This window comes from Dermacentor andersoni, chromosome 11, assembly GCF_023375885.2.
Source record: "Dermacentor andersoni chromosome 11, qqDerAnde1_hic_scaffold, whole genome shotgun sequence".
Lineage (NCBI taxonomy): Eukaryota > Metazoa > Arthropoda > Arachnida > Ixodida > Ixodidae > Dermacentor > Dermacentor andersoni.
Window position 1 is genome coordinate 28,485,969 of NC_092824.1, and position 20,244 is coordinate 28,506,212.

At 45.5% G+C, this 20,244-nt stretch overlaps 1 long non-coding RNA gene across 1 annotated transcript in view; it reads right to left on the reverse strand.

Moving 5' to 3' along the window:
* Positions 1-20,244, reverse strand: part of LOC129387588 (uncharacterized) — a 37,103-nt gene that overhangs the window by 2,280 nt on the left and 14,579 nt on the right. The window contains exon 2 of the long non-coding RNA XR_008614729.1: positions 659-718. This is a non-coding gene — a long non-coding RNA (uncharacterized lncRNA). The remainder of the gene's footprint in view (positions 1-658; positions 719-20,244) is intronic.

A 20,244-nucleotide genomic window follows, 5' to 3' on the forward strand; every position in this document is an offset into this window, starting at 1 on the left:
GATGTGAACACGCATACAAAATGAAGGCTGTGTGCTGTACACAAAATTCCATAATTGGATGGGAAGGTGTATGGTGGACATCCGGGTCGTTCTGTCAATGGTAGAATGCGCGAGCATAACAGACTGTTTCCAATGCGGCAACCTGTAATTGCACTGTAAGCACTGTGGTCTTTGGTCCCTGTTACGAAACATATCTATTGCGAAAGCGAATACTCAACAGATAAGCTTATTCTGGAAGCTTTCTGCGTGCAAAATCTAGGGGAGCATGTCGTACCTGCTCCTGACAAACAAAAAGCATTTATTTTTAGACAAGCATGGCCATTGTTTACTATTCCGTAAAAATGTGTAACTGCTGTTACACTTGCATCACTCGTTTTGCAGAAGACAACAACTTGTCCAAATGAAACCAAATCTAAGTTCAGCACTCTACTATATAAGCAGTGTTTTCATTTTTTCAGTATCCTTTCCTGATTATCCATTACGTTCCCCACCATACCAACACTTAGTGCGAGTGGCTATTAGCGCTCTGAGAAGCGCCGATATCATCGGGCATGCCGAAATTTTTTATCTTCAAAGCGCATAACACCTGCCTTACAAAGGGCGCAACAAGCTTGCTTACGTAGTTGCCTAGCGCTATACCAAGAACCAGCTCGCTTACCTCGATTCCCCCAACAATAGTGAATATAGGGACAAGAGTCGGATGTTCCATTTGCGACATCTGAAACGAGATAAGTAGTCATAAAACAGGCTGAGGTATCATTTTTCTCGCAATTCTTTTGACAATGAAGACAGCCGCATTCAAAGAAAGTTACAGTGAATTGGGAAGAAGGTAGGGTGAAATTGGACGCATAGCATATTTCGAGCCTTAGAAGAGCACTCGATTGGGCTGGTATGCTTTGCCAATGTAAAAATGCATTTTCTTGCTTGTTATCAACTATGTAACGCCTTCTGTGCACGGAAGAAGCTCACCGCGAAATGGTGGCTTTAAGCGAGAAACAGTGTCCTGCGGATGCTTTCAAGACTTTTATTGCCACACTATTTGGCTGTAAAATGAGCACCCGAGTAGCATTGAAGAATGCCATATTGTGGCAGACTTTCATTTATTTCAAGGCATTATTCCCACGTGGTAGTGTTACAGTGTTAGTATTTATTTTTTTAGACACGTTGTTCTATGGCCACATGGCTGAAATAATTTTTTATCGCGTTTGCATTCCTCCTACGATAACGTGTTCACAGTGCAGCGATTTTCCAAATAAATGAACAGTCGTAAAGAATAGTCGCAGTTTCGTACGAAAGAGGAACCATTGACTGCCATAGCAAATTAGTAGACAGCTGTACTAACTAGAGACAGTTGTCTTATGGCTGCGCAAACTCGCTGAAGAAGCACAGTATTGATGAAGCGCGGCAGCAGCAGCGAGCGAATTGGCCCTCGTGCTGCCTCACGCTCCAACGCGAACTGACCGGTGCAAATAGCGCAAACATGGGAGGTCGCTTTCAAGATAGGGCCCGCGCGGCCGCCCCTTACGCAGCAGACGCCAGAGCAGTGCGGCCTCCTTTGCCTCCCCTCCCCAGTGCCCTGAGCGAGAAAGAAGATCGCTTTCAAGAAAGGCCAGCGCGGTCGCACCATACGTAGCAGCCGTCGTTGTGGACACCCTCCTCCATCCCTTTCACCTGGTGCCATTTGCGCGAAGGAAAACGGCGCGCTTCCTCTCCACTTTCCTCCATAGGGCAAAAATGAGAAAGCGATGAGGAACCGCCATCGTCGGCTCACGCTCGCACGCTGTAACTCGCACATAGACCATACGACCCGCGGCGACGAAGTTATCGCCCTTGGAACTTATACGGAACATCACGGTGACGACGCCGCCAAAAGCATCAGTGCGCCTGGAATGTCCATATATATGCTATCACAATGAAACCTTGCTGGCGCGACTATTTTTGCAGGAATAAAAAGTGCCATATACGCAGTGTCTCAACTATCATGCACCAAGATTCAAAACTATGCAGATGTCACATAGCTGGACAACGACAAGGTAATGTTGTTGGCTATCACTTAGAGATACTCAGATTAACTGTTTATTGCAGTTCGCCTACTTGCATGATTAGTACTATTTACCAACTGCCCAAGCATTTCAACTAGAAAAAAAGTGTCAATGAGAAAACTGTAGAGCAACATGAAAAGCTCCTATACTGCTCAATGCATGCTGCATAACATTGTTTTTCCGAGCGTGAAAGAAGCCCGCGAAGACGCGGAAAATTGCCGCGCGATTGTCCGCCCGAGGCACGTTACGTGTAATCAATTGCGTGTATTCGCGGCCTACTTTCACGCTCGGAAGACACTTTTACGTAGCACGTAGTGAGCAACAGAAAGCTCTATCGGCAGTTTTTCCTGATGCTTTGCAATTTTCAGCTAATGATATGTGAGAAGGTGAATATTTAAGACTAATTACGTATTTAGGGGAAATGCAAAAAAAATGTCTGTGTACTACAAGCGACGGCCAAGAATATTACCTTGCTTTTCTCCCGCTAAGTGCCATTTACATATATTTAAATCATGGTGCATGATAGCTCGGACACGCTGTATAGCGTGCAGTATAGTAATTGGCGGTTAAGGGAACGAGCGTAGTGTTAGTTTTCGCCATTATGCAGGCGGCAACAATTTGAGAGTCCGGCACTGAGACTCTCGAGAGCTGCGGCCGGAGGGCTCTCCTTTACAATCCAGTGTACGGCGCCTCGGCAGTAGTCACGCAGGTCGCGTTAATGTTTGTCGATATCAAACACTACTACTTAGACTTGAACAGCTTTGGCTCGGTGGTTTTACACATGGCACTATCCATCATCATCATCATCATCATCATCATCAGCCTAGTTACGCCCACTGCAGGGCAAAGGCCTCTCCCATACTTCTCCAACTACCCCGGTCATGTACTAATTGTGGCCATGTTGTCCCTGCAAACGTCTTAATGTCATCCGCCCACCTAACTTTCTGCCGCCCCCTGCTACGCTTCCCTTCCCTTGGAATCCAGTCCGTAGCTCTTAGTGACCATCGGTTATCTTCCCTCCTCATTACATGTCCGGCCCATGCCCATTTCTTTTTCTTGATTTCAACTAAGATGTCGTTTACCCGCGTTTGTTGCCTCACCCAATCTGCTCTTTTCTTATCCCTTAACGTTACACCCATCATTCTTCTTTCCATAGCTCGTTGCGTCGTCCTCAATTTCAGCAGAACCCTTTTCGTAAGCCTCCAGGTTTCTGCCCCATATGTGAGTACTGGTAACACACAGCTGTTGTACACTTTCCTTTTGAGGGATAGTGGCAACCTGCTGTTCATGATTTGAGAATGCCTGCCAAACGCACCCCAACCCATTTTTATTCTTCTGGTTATTTCAGTCTCATGATCCGGATCCGTGGTCACTACCTGCCCTAAGTAGATGTATTCCCTTACCACTTCCAGTGCTTCGCTACCTATCGTAAACTGCTGTTCTCTTCCGAGACTGTTAAACAATACTTTAGTTTTCTGCAGATTAATTTTCAGACCCACCCTTCTGCTTTGCCTCTCCAGGTCAGTGAGCATGCATTGCAATTGGTCTCCTGAGTTACTAAGCAAGGGAATATCATCAGCGAATCGCAAGTTGCTAAGGTATTCTCCATCAACTTTTATCCCAAATTCTTCCCACTCCAGGCCTCTGAATACCTCCTGTAAACATGCTGTGAATAGCATTGGAGATATCGTATCTCCCTGTCTGACGCCTTTCTTTATAGGGATTTTGTTGCTTTCTTTGTGGAGGACTACGGTGGCTGTGGAGCCGCTATAGATATCTTCCAGTATTTTTACATATGGCTCATCTACACCCTGATTCCGTAATGCCTCCATGACTGCTGAGGTTTCGACTGAATCAAACGCTTTCTCGTAATCAATGAAAGCTATATATAAGGGTTGGTTATATTCTGCACATTTCTCTATCACTTGATTGATAGTGTGAATATGGTCTATTGTTGAGTAGCCTTTACGGAATCCTGCCTGGTCCTTTGGTTGACAGAAGTCCAAGGTGTTCCTGATTCTATTTGCGATTACCTTAGTAAATACTTTGTAGGCAACGGACAGTAAGCTGATCGGTCTATTATTTTTCAAGTCTTTGGCATCCCCTTTCTTATGGATTAGGATTATGTTAGCGTTCTTCCAAGATTCCGGTACGCTCGAGGTTATGAGGCATCGCGTATACAGGGTGGCCAGTTTCTCTAGAACAATCTGACCACCATCCTTCAACAAATCTGCTGTTACCTGATCCTCCCCAGCTGCCTTCCCCCTTTGCATAGCTCCTAAGGCTTTCTTTACTTCTTCTGGCGTTACCTGTGGGATTTCGAATTCCTCTAGGCTATTCTCTCTTCCACTATCGTCGTGGGTGCCACTGGTACTGTATAAATCTCTATAGAACTCCTCAGCCACTTGAACTATCTCATCCATATTAGTAACGATATTGCCGGCTTTGTCTCTTAACGCACACATCTGATTCTTGCCTATTTCTAGTTTCTTCTTCACTGTTTTTAGGCTTCCTCCCTTCCTGAGAGCCTGTTCAATTCTATCCATATTATAGTTCCTGATGTCCGCTGTCTTACGCTTGTTGATTAACTTAGAAAGTTCTGCCAGTTCTATTCTAGCTGTAGGATTAGAGGCTTTCATACATTGGCGTTTCTTGATCAGATCTTTCGTCTCCTGCGATAGCTTACTGGTTTCCTGTCTAACGGCGTTACCACCGACTTCTATTGCGCACTCCTTAATGATGCCCATGAGATTGTCGTTCATTGCTTCCACACTAAGGTCCTCTTCCTGAGTTAAAGCCGAATACCTGTTCTGTAGTTTGATCCGGAATTCCTCTAGTTTCCCTCTTACCGCTAACTCATTGATTGGCTTCTTATGTACCAGTTTCTTCCGTTCCCTCCTCAATGCTAATTCCAGTTCTCACCATCCTACGGTCACTGCAGCGCACCTTGCCGAGCACGTCTACATCTTGAATGATGCCAGGGTTCGCGCAGAGTATGAAGTCGATTTCATTTCTAGTCTCACCATTCGGGCTCCTCCACGTCCACTTTCGACTAACCCGCTTGCGGAAAAAGGTATTCATTATCCGCATATTATTCTGTTCTGCAAACTCTACTAGTAATTCTCCTCTGATATTCCTAGAGCCTATGCCATATTCCCCCACTGACTTGTCTCCAGCCTGCTTCTTGCCTACCCTGGCATTGAAGTCGCCCATCAGTATAGTGTATTTTCTTTTGACTTTACCCATCGCCGATTCTACGTCTTCATAAAAGCTTTCGACTTCCTGGTCATCATGACTAGATGTAGGAGCGTAGACCTGTACAACCTTGATTTTGTACCTCTTATTAAGTTTCACAACAAGACATGCCACCCTCTCGTTAATGCTATAGAATTCCTGTATGTTACCAGCTAGTTCCTTATTAATCAGGAATCCGACTCCTAGTTCTCGTCTCTCCGCTAAGCCCCGGTAACACAGTACCTGCCCGCTTTTTAGCATTGTATATGCTTCTTTTGTCCTCCTAACCTCACTGAGCCCTATTATATCCCATTTACTACCCTCTAATTCCTCCAATAACACTGCTAGACTCGCCTCACTAGATAGCGTTCTAACGTTAAACGTTGCCAGGTTCAGATTCTAATGGCGGCCTGTCCGGAGCCAGGTATTCTTAGCACCCTCTGCAGCGTCACAGATCTGACCGCCGCCGTGGTCAGTTGCTTCGCGGCTGCTGGGGACTGAGGGCCGGGGTTCGATTGTTGTATCCTGCTCTGGTGAGAGAGTGCGTTACCGGTTCTGGTCACCGGGATCAGGCCGCACTCCAGGGGTGCTATGCAGGATGCGCCGAGTTTGGCGAAACTCGGGATCTTCACGAGCTCTGGCGACACCCCAAGATGAAAGCACAAATGGTACCGAGACACAGTTTATCTTTCCACAAGCCTCCAGTTTCATTGGTTTATCTAGATTCACTCTGGGTGGCTATCATTCCTTGGGCGTTGCCTTCTGGGCGGTCGACAAACAGGGGCTCACGTGATCATACCGTCGGTGCATGGTCGTGCCTTCTTTCACTTGTTTGTCGTTCCACTGAGTGCATTACACGTACAAGCGAGTTTTAAAACAAATGCATTTAGTACAATATTATAAGTTAGTTTAACGTGGTTTAAAAGCATTTTAAAGCTTACAAGATGTAGACTGAATGTGTATTCGACTAATTTGTTATTTAGTACGCTTCACATTATACCACGAGGGAACGCTGTGGTGGCGTCATCACATACATTCATCGGGCGAGCATGGCGGTTAAACATTGAAGCCCAGTGTAAACAAACTCGTACAACGAGCTTGCAGTGCGCGTCGTAGTGATCAGGCTCGACGATGACCACTGTTTCTTGGATAGTTCTGTTCCTCCGTGAGCAATATTTCCGTGCACCCCGAAAGACTACCAATAGCTTAGGCGATTTTACAGATCGCAACGCGCACCTACTGTTCACGGCACAATCCTGAACAAACAACTTATCCGGTGCTGCTTCTGTGAGTGCGCTGAGTTCCTCCCCTCTGCGTGACTGCGAGCGTCACGAATATTGCATAGCGTGTGCTAAAGGAAGACAGCCGATATAGCTAAGATGCGACAAGGAGGTGGTGCCGATGATGGATCTCGCAACCAACACAGTGAAGGAGACATCGACAAACTGCAGATAAGTATATTTCTACTGTTTCATATTTAGCATAATATTAGTACACGCATTAAGTCACTATCGTAGTAACGAACTGAATGTCCAGCAGTTTAAAAAAGACATTGAGAACCAATGAGTGTTCGTGCTTTTACATGTACGTGGGCCCGCGAAAATATGGAAAAGATAAAGGTAACCTTCACTAACTTGGTGAGATACCAGAAATTCATCAGTGACATTCAGCCCGTAGAATCTATGGAAGAGCATCTTTATCCAGGTGAAATATCAATAGCAGGTACTGATGTAAAGCAGGAAACTTATACAAAAATTTCATGGTTTGAACAGCACATGGGAGGCATTCCCGAATCGTGATCGCCACATTACCGATATCCTTGAAAAATGTTTAGAATCATTGCATTCTACCGGTTATGCAATATGGCACATAAACCTGGAGGTTAACAAAGAAACTTGAGAAGTCGAGGACTGTGCAGAAAGGGAAGTAACAAAAATTGTTGGAGATAGCATTAAGGCAGGAAGACAGTGGCGTAGTAAACCGTGGCAACTGATATGCTAGCTGAGATTAAGAAAAAAAAATGGAATCGGCGGGCAGGCCATGCACGTCTTCAATCACTCGTTGCCAATTTATAACAGGTGATTACATAAGCGTGACAGAATGGATGTCAAGAACTGCAGCCGAGGATGGTAGAAAATTGCGTAATGGGACAAAAATATGATGTTTGTAGGCATAGGATGCAATCAGCTCACATAAGACGGGATTGTAGGGAGCGGCATTGGTTTTGCAGTGAACAAAAATAGGTTTGTGGTGCTGACAGTAGAGACTCGTGAGGGTGCGAGGGCACCTCAGCTGTTGGCACACTAGTAAACATTACAAGTGGCTCTGAAAAAAACAACCCGTTATGAAAAATAAAGCAATGTTGTCCCGACAAATTGTTTTATTATGCATACACTAAAGGCTTCCACATTTAAGGGCATTTAGTACCAATAGTGCAATGAGCATTTTTATTTGTAAATAATGGTTTATATGCGGTTCATTCATTCCAACAACCCACTTTTTTTGCAGCAATACATTCTGCTGCTGGAGGCACTCAACCACCTGGTGGCAGTAGGCGAGCGCCAGGCACGTGCTCTTGAGAGTGTGGCAAGGTGCAGAGTGCTGCTCTGCAACAGTAGGATCAGTGCCCTCACTGCTCTCCAGTCGAGCCCCAAGAACACACCTTACAAAGGAGCTTTCAGTTTATTGTGTTTATTATTCAAGAGCATGAATAAAATTATTGCAGTAAACATTGTGCTGTGCATATTGGGACACTTGTAGCATGCACTTGGTGTCTCTTCAAAATGGGCAAAAACATAAGACAACCTGTGCCACTCTTGGACCATGTAAATGAAAAAGACACTAATGCAGCATATACGTCATTGTGCTGTTTGTTCTTTCTATGTGCAAGAATAGAGTGGGTGTTGATTAGCCACAAGATGAATGGTGTGTGTATTTCACAATGAAAAGACAGGAAACGGCATGAGCTTAATAATGCTATCACCTATAGACTGTGCATATGAATGCAACACTCCCCGATTTAAACGTGCCATTACATGCATGTTCGATACCACATATTTTTTAACAATGTCATATATTTGCATGTACTAATTTTCACACAGCTTAAGCCCATGCATAGCTCACTTGTGATGTATCCATTTCATAGGCCAAATAATTGTACACTTTGTCCTTTTGTGTTGTATGAAAAGCGGCATCCTCTAGTCGGATACAAGTTCACAAGACAGGAGAGGCCCCGCCCAAATGACCAAAGTGCAGCTGCCCATTGCCTCCACGTCTAAAGAAATAGTCCATTTCCAATGAGCGGGTATTAGTTCGTCCAGCGGCACGACATCAGTGTAGAGTGTGTGCCCATTGGTGCAGGCTTGTGTTCACCTACCACTGAAGTGCAGATTCTGCGGCCTCCTAAAGTTGTATCCGACTATCGAATCATGTAATGCCTTGCACTGGTTGCATAGACTTTAGCAACTTGATAGCACACAATGATCAGGAACAGAAATCTATAAAGGCACCCAAGCAAAGCTGGCTGGCCACACTTCCATTATGAGGGGCTGTAGAAAGGTATCGCCAAATATTCCCATGACATCCTTGAAAAAGAGGTGGTGTTTGGCATTTCTTTAGAATCAAAAACAGATTACAGTGAATGTTGTGAACCACGTTAAAACAAACTGAGCTTGGTTGTCTGCACAGCATGTAATGGAAGCTTGTGCTTCACATAGGAAACAAACTGCTCTGTCCAGTACAATTGCCGAGTTCGGTGTGGCACCTATTATGTCATTAGTGTCAACATCCAAATTTTCAAAGGCCATTCATTTCACCATTATTTTTGTATGACGATTCTTTCAATCAGTGCTTGTATTACATGAGCAGGTGGATGTGAAAGCAAAGCTTTGTTTGCAAACCTTCAGACTTCCATAATAGTGTGGCAAGGCACTGGCATGGTGTCGAATAGCTCACACTTCCTCGGTCCTACACCAAAGAACAAAGAAGCCCAATGCTCTATTTGAAGTTGGATCGTGCAACAATTCGACGGCACACAAAGAAGAGTAACACACACAGCACAGCGTTCTGCTGTGTGTATTTCTCTTCTTTGTGTCCCATCAAATTGTTGTGCAATTCAACTTCAAGCTTCTATACCAATAAAACCAGTCTTCAACCTCATTAATGCTCTAGTTATTAAGCCACAATGGCGCACATCTTTGAAATGTCCCAACACGAATTAGCTCTCCAACAAATCACCACAAGCGTAAAGTTTTGCTGCACAGGTGTATGCACGTGCCATATTCTGTACCACTAAACTCGCAGGAATCGAAGGGGCAAGCATTAACCAGCCTTACTGCTGCCGTTACCATCATCATCATGACAACAATAGAAAGACAGTGCTGCGTTTCAGTAAAGGAAGTGCCGGAGGGAAAGCCGTGACAGCGAGGCTTACAATAAAAATAGCAGTTACAAGACACGTTCAATGCCAAAATACGCTACATATCGCTCATCCTACTTGGGCATTGTGGCAAGCTTTTACACGTTTGAGCATGTCACAGTTTGTGTAATCATTGCTCTAAAGCTGTACAAAAGGTCTATTCCCTCTGCAATCTTTATTTTTATCATGGCGGGTTAAAGACCCACTTTTCATTGGCATCTGCACCACATTTCTCCCGATATGTAATTTTGCCTTGGTGGTTCACGACATCTTCACGCACACTGAGTTCTGCAGAGCATTGGATCTGCATTGTTCTACTGCTGAAGAATTAGAGCCCCATTATGACACGAAAATATATGATTTGTCCATACATAATAACGCTGCCCCCCCCCCCCCCCAAAAAAAAACAAAATACACTGAACCACTGGCAGGTGCACAAACAGTGAACACAGCAAACACGCTTAAGTATTTTCTTCATGCAAGCCAGCACACTAAGGTTCTCAATGCATTTTCATTTCGCCATAAATGCATAGGCACAACCGGTTTGGTGCGACATCCACATCTCGCACTGCAACGAATTGTGCAATGCCTTGCTGTTTCATAGTGCGGCCGATATATGACGCATGACCATAATTCAGCGTTATGCATACTAATTTGTACTAAGTAATCTCATAAGAAAAACCAAGTTCTTTATGAGATTAGCATTCACAGGGTACTTCACACAATTTGTGATATCCATTTATCTATTCATACTTCATTAACCTCTTTCCCCAAAAAGTGAGCCATTTGGAAGGCACCCTGATAGATAAGTAGAACAATCTGTCAAAATTCAGCAACCAGCGAAAAAGTCATTATCATAGGCTGTCGCATGTGTGATGTCGGTAACACAAAATTTAAGTCGGCTACACAGAAGTGACAAATTTGGCAATATGGTGCGTCTAGACATTGCTTCAATGCTAATCACAGTAACGCTGACATTGAAGGCGCCTTAATTCCTACGTACGTTCCGTCGACATACCCGACTTCGTTCGTAATGTTTCCGCGAAGTAAGTAGCGTTCTTTTATAAATGCCCGCTCAGCCGCAGTCTTCGGGAAAGCCAGCCACCACTTCCGCACTGCCGCATCAATAAGCGCATCAGACATCTCTGACACAGAGGCTCACAGTAGTCTGATGACGTCCAATGTAACGCTCGGCGCCGACGCTTCCCTGAAAACTCCCAGTCCCGTAGAAACTGAGGGCGCAGAGGACTTGCTCTTCGACGGTGAGCGAATGAAGCCCGCCACGCTGTCCCCATATACGAGAGTCTTCGCCTAGCTCGTCACACAGCCAGCGCACCGATGTCTTCGACAGGCGAAAATGACGCTGAAACTCCACGGCGGTCATGTATGTGAACGGGTACAAACGGTCATACTGACGCTTGCTGCCGCTGGATGAAATAACACAGGCTGCTGCTGCCGCCGCCATGTTCCCGAGTTCAACTCGGAAGGGGTTTCGCGATGCACGAGTTTAGCACGAGTTCGCCTGTCAATCAAAGCCGTAGGTCACGCCCCGCGCGAGGCATGTAACTCTTGTGCGCGCACCCACCACGGTTGGGCCACGCCCAACTTATCTTTCGGCAGCAGCGACACGGTGCCGAGCTGACAGGCATCAACAATATTCACCACCGACATAAAACACGCACAACGCACTGTCATCGGTGATGTACTGCGCACTACTATCAAAAACAAAGCGTTGACTGTCGCTGGCTTATGCATATATCTTCTCGGGCTGAGATGGCCCCACAGCACGGTTTCATTGCCTGCATTGTGGCGACGTAGCGCACAGTAAATACTTATCGGCACGTCACTGTAGCTGCTTGCAAGGCGTCGATGCACCGAGGGTGACGACGATGCTGAGGAGTGCGTATCGCAGCAGTCGTTTGAGATGGCTGCTCTGTCATCGGTGATGTATCGGAGCCACAACGTCGTAAACACGATCAGCGTCCGAGAATCGCTCGCTCTTCTAGACCCAGTGCAATGGCATTTCTTCATCACAAGCACTGCGCACTCAACAGTTCCAACACCTTCCTCAGTTCGAAGTCTCATTTCATAACCGCACACAAGAGCCCTCACCTACCAAAATGCAATTGCTGCGGTGTCGTTACGGTATCCTTCTGCGATCGCTGCTGGCTCCAGCATAAGTAATCCGCAAGCACCTTGGTGCGCACAAAACACTCAAATACTGCGTACATGCGTTCAGAGGCACTTTCACTGGGCAAGCGATGACAAGCGATGAATTGTGTCGCTGGGAAGCACGCACTTCTTCGCAATGCATCGCCGAGGCTTCGCGCACAAAGGTAAACTGGTACCTTTTCACTGAACTGCGTCACTACGGGCACTACGGACCACCATTTTGCAGCGACAGCCGTTGCTCCCGTGACTAGTGTGTCGTTTCAGTTGCTGAAGCGGAGGCCTTAAGGCGCCTGTGATGAACAGCCGTACCACGGCGCTGCGTTTCTATTCTCCTAATAGAGAAAGAGTGGTGATCACTGACATTATTGAGAATAGTACTGTAGCGCCCCTAGGTGACTTCTCACCGTATGAACTGCCTTGGGCGCGCGACCCGCTTCAATGTATCCGCGTCAAAGCTTTCGCCTCACTGTCGCCACTCGCGGCAAGAAGTGCAAAATTTAATAATTTGCTCGATCTTCGTTTGTCATCAGAAATTCCTAGCATTCAAAACGAAAAACAGACACTTAAAGAAATAAAAATGTTCGTTATTTTATTTGTTGTATTTTAACGTATTCGTCTGAGCGAAAGCGTAAGTGCAAGAATGCGCCGCATGTACCCTGTTCGCATTCGATGGTGGATAGAAAGATGGTCCCCGAAAGAGGAGGCACGCCCTTGACGCGCCCGCGAAAGGCGTGGCAAGCGGCTCACGGCAAGTGTGCAAACAGACAGCGGGACGGTCACGGTATTGCTAAGTTGCGATAATCCGTTGATAACAATACGCGGCGCTGGCGCGTTTCGTTGTGCAGCCGTCTGCGCTTGAAACGTGAAAGTAGCGTCCCGCGCAGGGTGCGCTCATGTTGTCATACGCGGCTTTCTGTCTACGTATTTTTTTGCCTGAAGCCTTTGCGCGTCCCGCGCTATCTCCGTTCACTGACTGCCGTCGAGCAAACTCGGGTAAAACTCGGGTGAACGAGAAACTCGGCGCATCCTGCATAGCACCCCAGGCCTGTTTGTGCAATTTTTTCAACACACGGTTTTTTTTTTTGTATTTTCCGGTGGAGAATTGCGCGGCACCGGGATTTGGATCACGGTCCTCTTGCACTGGAGACGGATACTCTACCGTCCCCGTAGGAGGTAAATTAAAAATTAATTTATGGGGTTTTACGTGACAAAACCACTTTCTGATTATGCACGCCGTAGTGGAGGACACCGAAAATTTCGGCCACCTGGGGTTCTTTAACGTGCACCTAATTCTAAGTACACGGGTGTTTTCGCATTTCACCCCCATCGAAATGCGGCCGCCGTGGTCGGGGTCCGATCCCGCGACCTCGTGCTCAGCAGTCTAACACCGTAACCACTGAGCAACCACGGCGGGTCCCGCAGTAGTTGTACGCCTCATTTAACCTACAGTGGTGCCCTATTTGATCAGTCAAGGTGGACCAATCTGAGCTCGGTTATACCGCATCGATGGCACTCGGCTAGAGAACCTGGTATTTATGACCTGCACACGTGAGGCCATACATATTTGAAGATGTATATCTTTCTTTTTTTTTTTTTAGGAGGGTTCCCGTACAGTGATAAAATAAAGGAAAAGACATTAAAAGAAAGAAAAAAAGAAAGAAAAAGGGGCGAAAGAAAAGGAACATAACAGGTCATTTGAACTCTAGACCCTTCGATGTTGCCCGGAAAGATAGCTCAGTCGGTTGGTTCGTCAGGCCCCAGGCTACTTTCAAGCGGCACAGCTCCTGCTCCGAGCCTCACACTTACGTGGAAAGAGACTCATGTTGTCCGAGATAGTGGTTGGAAGGCATACTTTCTAGTAAAAATGGTCGCTCGAGGAGAAGAGCGAACTCGAGCGGCTTTAGAGGCTAGGAAAACTGCCTTAAAATATTTAGACTTGAGGGAAAGCTTCGTTAACAAACTATAACACGGCAATCAGCACTCGAATACGACGGAAGAAATTACTGAGACGTGGAAAATTCCCTTGAAAAAAAAATCTGGTTTGCGAGACAAATTCTTGTATGTATTGAACCTCTTAAAAGATGAGGGGGGGAAATATGCGCTCAACGAGAGGGCATCTTCAGCACGAGACCACCACAAGGCTCCTTACAGAGATGTGGAGAGCTTCGCGGCCGGAACGAAGCATCCCCTCTCCGCCGGCGAAGAGGGGAAAACGCGCTTTCCGATCGCTCAAGGTTGCGCGGACAAAGCATAACTCTAGCGTCTAGGAAAAGCTTAACCAGGTGCGATGGCGGCACGCATAGCGTGGGAAGCTAGCCGCCAGAATAACTATACCAAAGACTGCTGCCGGCGAGGGCGAAATACCTAAGAGAGCCAGTTTAAGGGCGGAGAAGAAGAAAGGAAAGAAAATCAAAAACTGCAGCGCCGTGGTTTTAAAGCGCACCCGTGGTAGAGAAACGGAATGCGATATAAGCGTGCGTAGCCATGATACGCACACGACAAACTGCCTTAAAATATTTAGACTTGAGGGAAAGCTTCGGTAACAAACGATAGCACAGCAATCCGCACTCGAATATAATTATAACCCTAATACTAATTGTAAATATTCATCTCATCTATGGGATCTAATGCGCGCGCTGTTGCTTTATTCTTTGTGTAGTAGTTAAGAGAGCCAGCTAGCGATCGATGCCACTAAATGATGGGATGCTTCGAAGATGGCGACGTTTCCTTCACGCGGGCCTATTACTTGCAGGCCTGGTGGCAGTAAGACAGCAGGCAGCTCTCGATCAAAACGTCATTTGGGCCAAATTTTCGGTCTTTGCGGTGCTCGCCTGTTCCTTCCGTCTTCTTCGGTCTTGTAGCATAGTGCGATTTTGGTGTTGTTGTTTTTTTGCCCTGCTCTCGCTGAGGCCGGCGAACGCCGCTGCTGATTTGCCGTGGTAAAGATGAACGCTGATAAAGTTCACAAATATCATTGGAACCCTGCAAACTCGGTCCATGGGCGCATGGCGGTGTCAGAATACTGATTGCCATCAAAGTAAGATTGCTTCTGCTAACTTTCGGCTTCATGGTCACCTTTCCAGACCAAGGTCAGCTCTAGCGGGGAATACTTGCCTCATTATTTGTTGTGTCCATGCCTAATACTACTGCTTTCGGTAGCCAGTTCACAATTTTACCACAATCTCTTGGTCGGAATTTACAGTGTTGAAAAGTGAATTTTCTATGGCGGCTACTCAGACCCAGTGGTTTAATCATGCTACTAGTAACTGGAGCTAGGCGCTCTATGACAGAGACACGCAAGAGAAAGTACAAGCCAACGTGTTCGGCCGGCTGCCCTCATGTACGCGGCCTCAACCATCACTGGTCAATGTAAAGCGTGTATTTTGCTCATTGCAATTTGAAGTCATGGATGAACGGTGTTTTATATAGAAGACGATGACCGCCTGGCTTCGGACACTGATATCAATACAGAGATTAAAGTGGGATCAATGAAAGGAAAGAAGAAGGAAGCATTGATGTCGGGCTTGGTTATTTACGTTTGGTGGCGGAGCTCGGGCATTGAGACTGCGGCAGGCGATTTGCCGAGACTGCAAGGCCACGGATTGACGTGGCCTTGCAGTCTCGGCAAATCGCCTGCCGCAGTCTCAATGCCCGAGCTCCGATTGACGTGGCGCGGTCGTTGTGTGGAGTTTCGTGAGGCGGGAGGATCGTCAATTTGACTCTCACTCATTTGACACAATGCCTTACAGCTTCACGGTCCGAGGGATGCAAGGTTGGGGTGTCTACAGAGCTTGACGAGAGAGATCCTGTCATCCCAGTCCCCTGGTTAAGAGAGACAATGGTACGTTCGCCCGACCACTAGATTTTCGATTTGACGATAACTTCGAGGTTCACAAAGCCTGGACGACGAGATTCATCCGTGACATCCATCCTGAAGACTGAGGGATGACATCCGTCTTGTAGATTGAGCCCTTGAAGTCACTAGGGTATTGAAGCTGGACCTGTCGTACCACAGTAGCGATGACGGCTTCAAAGATTCCAGCTCCAAACGAAAATATTCGGGAGTGACCGTTGAAAGTACAGTATTAGTATTATGCGTTTTGCTGTGCGATGTATCACGCCTCACGAAGACTTTGATGACGACAAGGAATGACGCTGCATATCACTTCCCACTTCTGTTACCGTCGATGTGTCCGCGAAAAGAATCGAAAAGAAAGCGGTTGAGTTTCCACGAAGCTTTCGCAGAAGATTACCAGCAGAGACTGCTGGTTGATTGATCAGTTGATCTTATCACTCACTGGCGTATGTATGCACATCTAGGTGTGCGCACGCATTGTTACCGGCAAAAAGCCGGCTCTTGTCAACGCAGACAAGCTGATTTCCTTCGGGTAAATATCGACTCATTAGAACATGACGCAGTAGAATCTAACAGCTTCGAGAAGCGGATTCCTTACGCAGAAGCTGGGATAGATGTTTCGAATGAAAAAAAGAAAATGCAGAGCCTAGCAGCCCTTCCAACGAGTCACTCAATGTGCATGAATAGATGTGAAATCTCAGAAAACATTACTGCAGGCGAAAGAAGCAACACTTCTACACAAATCACAACGGGTTCGCCAGATCAGGTGACTTAAGCGCGTGGAATAAGAAAGGACGCTGTTGTGATAGCGAAGAATGTGGTGCGATCAGATGAGAATAATTATAAGGAGTGGGCAAGAAGACTTATGCCAATGTTCGGTGTCCTCCATGTGCGCTAAATGCATTAAACTGTTTACGGCGGTCCTTTGATGGTCATTGTGCAGCTAGTTTGTCTTGCAAGTTTATCAAGTACTCCATGTCATCAAGAAGAAAAAAGGAATGGAAAACAAAAGAAAGAAAATGAGTGGTCTCTGGTACATGAAGCAAACAAAGAAAAAATGAGTATTGTTCTTGAAACTGACAGCAAAGAAGTGTCAGAGAGTCTACAAGCATATGCTTGCGAGCGTGGGGAGGGAAGCCCCCTAGAATAGCTTCGAGTTCATTTGTTTCGGATCAGCAAGGTGCGGAAGCCAAGCTTAAGTAGTCGGGAACATCTTTATTTAGAAGGGAAGAAAAAATATCTGCACAATGGAAAAGAAGGCTTTTGAAGAATGGCTATGTAAAACTAGTTATAACGAGACGGGAAGCAAACACCCAAAAGAAAGTAAGAACATGCAAAAATTACAGTGCTCCAGCGTTAGAACAAGAATGCATAAGATATCAAAGCGATCACGGTAAGTTAACAGAAAGCTCCATATAGCCTTGACGTTGGTCTCGGTTCTTTGGATTTGTTGCTGAAAGCGTCTACATGATGGCGCAGGAACAATGCATGAGGCTCAAACGGATGATAGTCAACGAAGGCTCGATGAATGTCGTTTAGGTGGCTTACTGCTACGCGCCAAGTATTCGACTACATGGAAGTACCCTGACACAGCGCTCAAACGCAGAGATTGAACGAGTTTGAACCTACTACTTCGACATTGTCGAGGGCAGGAAAGGATTAGGGGGCGAAAAGAAGAACTTTTGGTACAGGGAAAGCCACTGGAAATGCAACGTCGACATAAAAGCATTGACAAGCCGGATTCTGATTTCAGAGATAAAACGCTGACGTCGTATGAGTATGAGCTATGAATGACTTTAGCAGCACGATTTTGAACTGATTCTAATGCGTCGGCGAGATATATTTGATGCAGGTTCCAGATGGTTGACGCCTATTCTAGGTTTGACCTGACAAGTGACATATATGCTAGTAATTTTACATCTGGTGGAACGTTCCGTAGGTTCTGTTAGGATGCATATGGTGTTGTTAGCTGCGGGCATAAGGCTAGTGACATTTGCACGTCAATACAAACCGTGAGAAAAGGTTACACCTACGTATTTATAGGATTGTCCTGATTCTAATGGCGTGTTAATAATTGTATATGGGGAGAAGAAAGGGTTGCGGTGGTGGGAGAAGGGCACGAATTTACATTTGTTGGCAATACGGATCCTCAGCGAATTGCTGCACCATTCTAAGACACTATTAAGATCATTTTGGAGAGCAGTATGGTCAGAGGAGTTATTGATAGAGCGAAATGACGCAGTCGTCTGCAAACATGCGTATATTGCAGGAGACACACTTAGGTAAGTCCTTATTATACATTAAAAGTATTAGAGGACCAAGAACAGGTCACTGGGGTACGCCAGAGGTTACTGGGAGGGGACTCGATAGGTTATTGACTAAAATCATTTGTGTGCGGATAGACAACAATTCCTTTATCCAGATTAGAATGTTAGGATTCAAGTTCAACAGTGGAAGCTTCAGCAGCAAGCATCGGCGGGATACTTTATCAAATGCTCTTGCAAAATTCAAAAAGATTGCCTCCATTTGTACATTGGTGTGAAGGTTAGTATCAAGTCACAAATGAAAAGAGGTGATTTAATTTCACAAGATAAACCTTTGCAAAAGCCATGTTGTGAAGGGCGAAAAAGTGATTACCATTCAAGAAGGCAAGGATTTGTGATTAGATGACATGTTCCATGATTTCGCACGGCACGCTTGTTAGTGAGATGGGGCGATAATTTAATGGAGAATTCCTGTCGCCTGTTTTGTAGACTGGAACGACTTTCCCACTTCCGATCATCCGGCATGCTTCCTGAAGAGGGTAACTATACGAACAGTAAGGACAAATATAATGCAGCCATGTGGGTTGTCTTTATTAGAAGTTTGGAGTTAATTTAATGAATTCCAAATGAAGATGATAGCTTAGCCTTCTGGAATATGGATGAAATTCCGTCATCATAAAATGTGATGCATGGCATGTGACCTTCAATACTGAACAAAGGTAAAGGAAAATTAGTTTCCATTTCTTTCGTGAATGCTCTTGCAAATACGGCGTTAAAAGTGTAAGCGCATTCAGTATCGGTAATCACCTGGTGTGAATCATTGGTGAGCATATTAGTGCGAACAGGATGAGGTTTTATTACATGCGCAGTGAATTTGAAAGTTTCGGGCTATAGAAGAAACGGTTTGCTCTGCGAATAGCAATCAGGTATTCGTTTGCAGCTTTATAATACATTTCCCATCGATGTGAGTTCCCGTTATATTTAGCCACTCAGTAAAGGCGTTTCTTTTTATTTTTTAGTTTTTAAGGCGTTAGTAAGCCATGGTTGTTGATTACTGGTGCGAGCGTTATCTTTTGGAATATATTTTTTTAGCCAAAGCTTTTAACTTACCCTTCAACATCGACCATTTGTCAAGTATTCATGATTGCGCTACGCTTCTTCAAACGTGGCAAATAATGCGTCAAGTTCGTGGTTGATTGCGTCATAGTCACCCTTTTAGTAAACCCTTATAGTTTTCATTTCTACCTTATTTCGTGTTACAAGAAAAGAGCAAATAACATGAATAATATTACGGTCACTGATTCCTCGAAGGTGCGTAACAGGTGGGAGTCTACAAGTGCTATTATTCAGGATTAGGTCCAGAATCGTTGCGGATTTTGGTGTGACGCGCATTAGATCTGAAACTAATTGTGTCAGACTAAAGTTCGAACAAATGTCAAAAAAATGCTTGCCTCTGGGAACCTACTATTGAAGAATATGGTAAGTTGCTCCAGTCTATGTTTGGGAAAATAATATCCCCGATAAGGACTTAGAAGAAATTAGTTAACATACGTAGTACGATGATTGGTAATGTTTTTCACAGGCTAAAGTTGGGACCACCCTCAATATTCGACACCTTCGAATTGTCCGACAAGACTCCGCAGTTCACATGTCCAAGATTCTACAGATTCATGTAGGAAAATATGTATCACATTCGAATGGCTGTTTGCCATCACTAGTTGGACGAGTGGCGTAATATGACTGCACTGACAATAAAAACCTGAAAAGGAGAATTTCTAGATGCAAACGAGTGTGTCTAGAATGCTCGACAACTAGCAGGAACTCCGTTAGCATGTGGAAAAACTCCTACCATGTAATTTCTGAAGGATGACCGATGCGCATGGCTAGAAAAGTACACTTGAGATCTGAGCGAGAAACTATGCCAAGACGAAAGAAAAGGACAGATGACGACTGGTGTTCTTTTCGTGTTGCCTTAGGTTTGTTTAGTAAAGCCAAGCATGCATCCATTGCAAATAGACCAACTTCCAGTTCACTGCAAGGTAATGATCAAGCTCCTTCGGCACTTATTGCTAATCCATGCGATGTCCATGATGCATTGAAATCGTTTAAGGGAGAGGGTCTGATTGAGATACGGAAACCGATTGCGGGCCTTTGGACACTCGCCACACGGCTTTAAAGCCAAGCCGAGATGACGTACAACGCCGAAGACCATGATGGTATCTTACACCGTAAGCACCTCAACTAGGCACATCCGCGACT